Here is a 6,000-nt window from a genome sequence, read left to right as displayed (position 1 = left end):
CAGATGACACTTGTTAAGTGTTATGATTAATCTGCATGAACAGTACAAAATGAATGAATTAAATCTAAGCAAGACCAATGTTGTAGGAATCAAAGGAACAAGGAAGTTTGGGGGCAAATATTGAAACTAGTTATATAAATATATATATTAATGAACCTAATTAGCTTCTGTCTGAAGTAACTGAATAAATTTTAAGCCATGAGTTGTCATTGTTCAGATTAATTTTAAGCAAGATTAGTGTAAAGTTATGAACACCTTCATCTTTTATTACAATGATAGCTGAGCACTTAAAGTTAAAGAATATTCAATTAAATTGTAACTATGTCACGGTGTAACAGTAAAGTTATGAACAACAAAAGGTAATAACTTATTTTTCGGCCTGTGTTTAAGGTTTTAACTTGATTTCTGACTGGTTGTTGACATGGAAACCAAAATGTTTGACATGGATATGTTTTTGTTGCATGTCTGTGTTATTATAACTAGAGTATTACAGAAAAAAGTACAGAGAATGATACGAATCATTTAAACTTTAAAGGACTGAAAATGCATGACTCTAATGGCAGGCACACAGCTCGTATTACATGGACGATTGTTTAGGAAACCTGTTACACATTGAATTATCATTGATCACACATGGTTGCATAGAACTTTGAAACTGAGTTTTATTCACTGGATGGACCATAGAACATGTCATCTGATACTTTCAGTCTCAATGTCAACAGAAATTTGGCTGACAGTGACACTGACAGCCATGGAATCAAGAACAGTTGAGATAACCATAACTCATTAAATGTACAAAAATAAACATGCGAAAAAATAAATAAAACAACATAGCGAAATACTTTCAGTCACGTTTCATAACTACGAACTTACCTCTTCAGTGTTTGCTGGGTATGCAGAGAACGTCGTTTAAGTCCAATCCTGGAAAGTTCACGAGCTGAAACTTCTTTTCACGCACCCACCACTTGAACTTCGAAGACTTCCCATCTTCAATGTGGTCCGTACGTTTTGTTTTTAGAAACAGCACAATATTGTCTAATTTCTTCTGCGTGAGCACGGTTGTATTTTCTGCGTAAGTTCCACGACAAAACTGTCCACCTCTTCCCTGTGGTCACCCATCATGGTCAAGGGCGAGAGGCAGACTGGCGATCAGACTGGCATCGCTAGTCGAAAGGAGGGCCATTTCTAGAATGAGTCGGTGCGTTTCCGGAAATGACGCGCTTTGTTGGAAATCTACTGAGGCGTGACGAAGTCCCGCGAGATTCCAACTCTGCCCCGGATTCTTACTATGCGCCCAACATTAATGATGTCCCATGGTTGACAACGTACGCCATTTTCGGTGCATTTTCGTCGATTGAACAACCAAATTAATTAATTATGCTTAAGTTTGGAGCTCAATCCGTCAATTAATTTCACGACAAATGTTCTTTGGCTTGCTTACATGGACTTGTATCAAAAATAAGTAAAGAATGTCACTGGATTCTGAGCTATGAATTTAACACGCTAAAGTTCAAGATTACCAAAATCATAATAATTAACTATTCACCAAAATTCGTATCAAACGACGTTATTAATATGCTGAAGTTTTTATGCTCCGTTTTCATCACGTTTGTCGTTTTTAAAAAACCTTCAACATAACAGGGGAGGCAAATCTGCGACAACTTTGCGGTGTCACGCTTTATGTGAACGCAAAAAGCGAACAAAAATCTCTTCCGATAAGACCGTGGCATTGCGAGCAAAATAAGACATGTTCACAGAAATGGTGAGAGTTATCCTAGTGCTCTGCGCACGCGACAAGATTTGTCAGATGTGTTGCGCAGTGGGTAGCAGGAGAGGTAAGTGGCCACACTTGGTTTTTCGCCCAACCCTCATTTTTGCACACCTCCGCGTAACGAGAGGTCGGTAAATATGACCGCCGCGAGGTGTATGGGACCACTCTGGTCTGCGGCGAGTGGTAGAGCTGTTACGATCACCTGATTACCTCGACTCACGCTGTTCGGTCTGTTGTAAAGGTTTCGTTCAAAACAACTTGCTGTCATTTCGTCAGATGTAACGGATCATAATTCATATCATTTTCATACACATCAACTGATCAAGATAGATGGGACGTTCAAGTTTAGGCCTTAAGTTTAAGTGAACTTCGCAATAAAGAAAGAAGTTTTTATAAGACTGACTGAGTGAAAGTCGAGAAAACTTCACCAAGGCTGAGATTTACTGTGACATTGGGTTCATAAGGTCAGTGGTTTTCAATCAGGCTATTTCTCAGTAACAGTAACAGTAACAATTTAAGTACCAAACAGCCAGAAATTCTGGCTGTTTGGTACTTAAATTGATACTGTTACTGTTACTGTTAGTGGTTTGTGTTTTATTTTTAAGTGTTCTGCTGTGCTTTTGACTGAGTTATGCAGCAATGAATAGAAATAGTTTTAGGTTTTTAAGTTCATGACATAATGTGATCATTCCATGAAGTATTTTATTGTATAATGTATTGACTCTTTAAAATGAGTAAGGAAAAGTGATGGGGGTCTCACACTCTGTGATTGTGAATAAATGTCCACTAAACTCTTTCAGTCATACTACAGTTTTATTTTGCTTTTAATTTACATTACCATTTTTTTAGTTGAACAGTATAAAAACCAATTAAATTACATATTATTACCCAACTCACATATAGCAATTAACTCTAGTTCAGTGCTGGTAACGCTGTACGCGTTCCCCTTGGTAACAAGGGAGACCACCCTAAAAAAGAGTGATCCATCCCATAATATCAGACCGATGTCCGGTCCAACATCCGTATGCGTGCGCATACGCCGCCATTTGTATCATTCTCTCTCAGCGGTTCAACTGGGAAGGACGCTCCTGATGTACGCTCCTGCTGTCTTCAGCATTTTGTCATAGTCTTTGGCTTTGGCATCTCCCCTTGGTCGTCGCCTAGCTGTTCACCTTTACCTACTTGTGTGGTGAGATCTTTCCGTTTTGTTATAACTTTAGCGACGTTTTTCGTCGCTCGTTTTGTACTTGTGAAATTTTTCTGAAATTGTTTTTCTTTGAAATTTTTCGTGAGTTCTTTCGCTATGGCGGAGGCTGCGCTTGTTGATAGCGTGAATAGGAAGCCGAGTTCGAGGCAGGTGCCTGACGATTCGCCTCCTAAACGTAGCTCGAGGAGAGAGAAGGGCGCAGGAAAATCCGCGTCTGTTTCTTCTGATTCAACTTCTGTTAAATCTCCCGTGTTAGCAGACGTCAGTTTAACTTCCGGTCAGGCTTGTTTACGTTCTGGCAAGAGTGGCGGTTCGCGCAAAAGAACTTCTTCTTCTGCTTCTGCTTCTGCTTCAACTTCAGATGGCTGCCCTGGGTTAGCGCCAGCTGAAGTTGCGTCTTTATTGTTGACTTTGAGCGCTCAAGTTTCGACACTTGCGTCGGAATTATCTTCCACTAGGGAGGAATTACGTGCGCTTCCGTCGGGTGTTTCTGATGTTCTCTCTTTAGCACAGTTACGGCAGTCTCCTGCAGTTCCGGCTTCGACTTCCGTTCAGCCTTCGGCGACTGTGACTCGGGCGGATGTCCATGCTTCGCAGGATGGGAGTACCAAGTTGGTGTCTCTTCTGAATGTGACACCAGTTCAAGGTATGTCTACACCGCTTGCCGGTGTGCGAGCTCAGGGGGCTCTCTCTGGCGATGGATGTCGTGAGAGTTCTTATGAGCAGCGAAAGGACGAGCGCCTCCGTACGTCTCTTTATGAGAATATCGGGGACCGTTTTAGTCCTCTTCCGCCCAGGGGGCAGGAAGTGGTCGGTTCTGCCGACGATAAACGGTCTGATGTTCTGCCTCCTGGCTCCGAGCTTGATCTCGAGTCGGAGTGTAGGGCGGAAGACGGGGATGCCTCAGTGGTAGAGGATTCCCAACTGAATTTGCCCGCGAAGCTGTCAGCCGCAGTGGCGCTGGCGGCGGAAACGGCGTTCAGGTATTTTCCGGAAGGGGTGGTGAAGGACAAGGCTCAGCTTCACCCACCTCGCTCTGCTTTTGACGATTTCCGGAGTGCACAGGAGCAACGGCCTCGCTTCCGCTTCCGGGAATCGTCAACTATTGCCTATGAGATGGCTAACGTCTTGTGTGGTAAACGCAAACCGGCGGTGCCGTTGTTGGTTCAGCACGGCGAGGCCCCGGAAGACGTCGTCTCTTGGCTGGCTCAGCCTGGGGCTCGGGCTGCTTCCGGTGTTCCGAAGTTCAAGCTTACCCCTTATCCTTTGGATCTGATGGACTCTTTTGCTCTGCCGTCAGGGGCACTTCCGGTGACGCCGGAACTTGCTGCGTTGAGAGAAGACGGGTACAGTAGGGATAGAGTTGTCCCATGTACTGACGGTTCTCTCGCGGCTGTGGAGGAAGTTGGAAGGTCTTTGCTGGAACTCACGTCAGTGTCGGAGTCTCTGCAAAGGTCTTTGTCGAGATCGATTGCCACATCTCTTGATCCTTTTGAATTTCGGTTCGATGCGTCGCCGACAGATGTTTCCACACTGCTGGCTACTCTGGGCAAGGTGACTAGAGAACAGGTTGCTTTGTCTGCCCGGCTGTATACTCACGCAGTTCTGTCAAGGAGGTCAGCCTTCTTGTCGGGGTCCAGGTTTCGGGACACCGCGACTGTGGAGCGGCTGAAGGTCTCCCCTTTTGCTGAGGGGTCTCTCCTAGGGCAGGCGTCTTTCGATGCACTCCAGAAAGAGACGCAGGACGCGCGGGATGTAGCGATCGCGCGTTTGGCTTCACAGGGCTTCCAGAAGCCTCAGGGCAAGTCTCAGACTCAGGCGTTTTCTTCCGCTAAGCCTCAGACGTCTTCGTCAGGTGGTGGGAAGGCCCAGAAGCAGTCATTCTCCTCCAGGGGTAGGGGGCGTGGAGCTCCTTACCCTAAGAGGGGTCAGTCTTTCGGGGGTTCCAGGGGGTCGGGGCGTAAGCCTCACCCCCAATGAAACTTCCCCGAACAACACATCCCGGTGGCCCCCGCGCTAGTTGTAGCGGGCGGCCCGTCCAGGGCCCTTTCTTCCTGGCTGCAACTGGTGGCCAGCAAGTGGGTCACGGGGATAGTGTGTTCGGGGTTCCGGCTTCTCTGGTCAGGGCAGAAGGCTCCCCTGGTCAGGATAATCCCGCCCTGCAGGGCGCCAAAGGATTTGGTGGCACGGAACGCAGTCCAGGAGGAGGTCTCGGCTCTGCTGCTCAAGGGAGCTATAGAGGAGGTCTTGGACGCGCGGTCCCCGGGGTTTTACGGCAGACTTTTCGTAGTGCCAAAAGCCTCGGGGGCGTGGAGGCCGGTGTTAGATCTTTCTCCTTTGAACAAGTTTCTGAGAGTAATCAAGTTTACCATGGAAACTCCAACCTCGGTTCGGGAGGCCTTACGGCCGGGAGATTGGGCAACGTCGATCGATCTTACAGACGCTTACTTTCACGTCCTCATACATGTCGCGGACAGGAAGTGGCTTCGCTTCCCTTGGGGCGGCAAAGCTTACCAGTTCAGGGCTCTGCCGTTTGGCCTGTCTTTAGCTCCGTGGATTTTCACGATTGTGGTCAGGCAGCTTTGCGCTCTTGTGAGACAGGAAGGCATCCGTCTCAGAGCATACCTGGACGATTGGTTAATCCTTCACCAGAACAGGGGGCTTTGCGAGGCTCATACGCACAGGGTGCTGAGTCGGGCGGCACAGCTGGGTTTCTCTGTCAACCTGACAAAATCCGAGTTGGAACCATCCCAGACGTTTACTTACCTGGGCATGGAATTCGACACACTTCGGTGGTCTGTCCGTCCGTCTCAAAGGCGGATCGACAAACTTCAGGGTCTGATTCGGTCTCTCTACGGAGAGAATCACGCCAGTGCAAGGGTTCTGACTTCGGTTCTGGGTCAGATGGAATCCATGGCTTCCCTCATTCCGTTGGGCAGGGTTCACAAGAGGCCTTTTCAGGCCTCCCTGCAGTCAAGGTGGGATCAGACATCCCAGGACTGGAGTGTTCCGATCGCACTGG

General features: G+C 47.2%; 1 protein-coding gene across 2 annotated transcripts in view; it reads left to right on the top strand.

Moving 5' to 3' along the window:
- Positions 1-1,660: 1,660 nt before the first annotated feature.
- LOC138981812 (pantothenate kinase 3-like) overlaps positions 1,661-6,000 on the top strand; it is a 42,715-nt gene continuing 38,375 nt past the window's right edge. Inside the window, exon 1 of one of the 2 annotated variants that reach the window (XM_070354891.1) lies at positions 1,661-1,835. The gene's annotated coding sequence lies outside the window, so the exon portion shown is untranslated. Of the gene's footprint in view, positions 1,836-1,896; positions 2,236-6,000 lie in introns of those variants that run through there. The other variant, XM_070354892.1, reaches the window with a different exon arrangement.

The sequence above is a fragment of the Littorina saxatilis genome, linkage group LG12 (genome assembly GCF_037325665.1).
Source record: "Littorina saxatilis isolate snail1 linkage group LG12, US_GU_Lsax_2.0, whole genome shotgun sequence".
Lineage (NCBI taxonomy): Eukaryota > Metazoa > Mollusca > Gastropoda > Littorinimorpha > Littorinidae > Littorina > Littorina saxatilis.
This window is presented reverse-complemented; position numbering and strand designations above follow the sequence as displayed.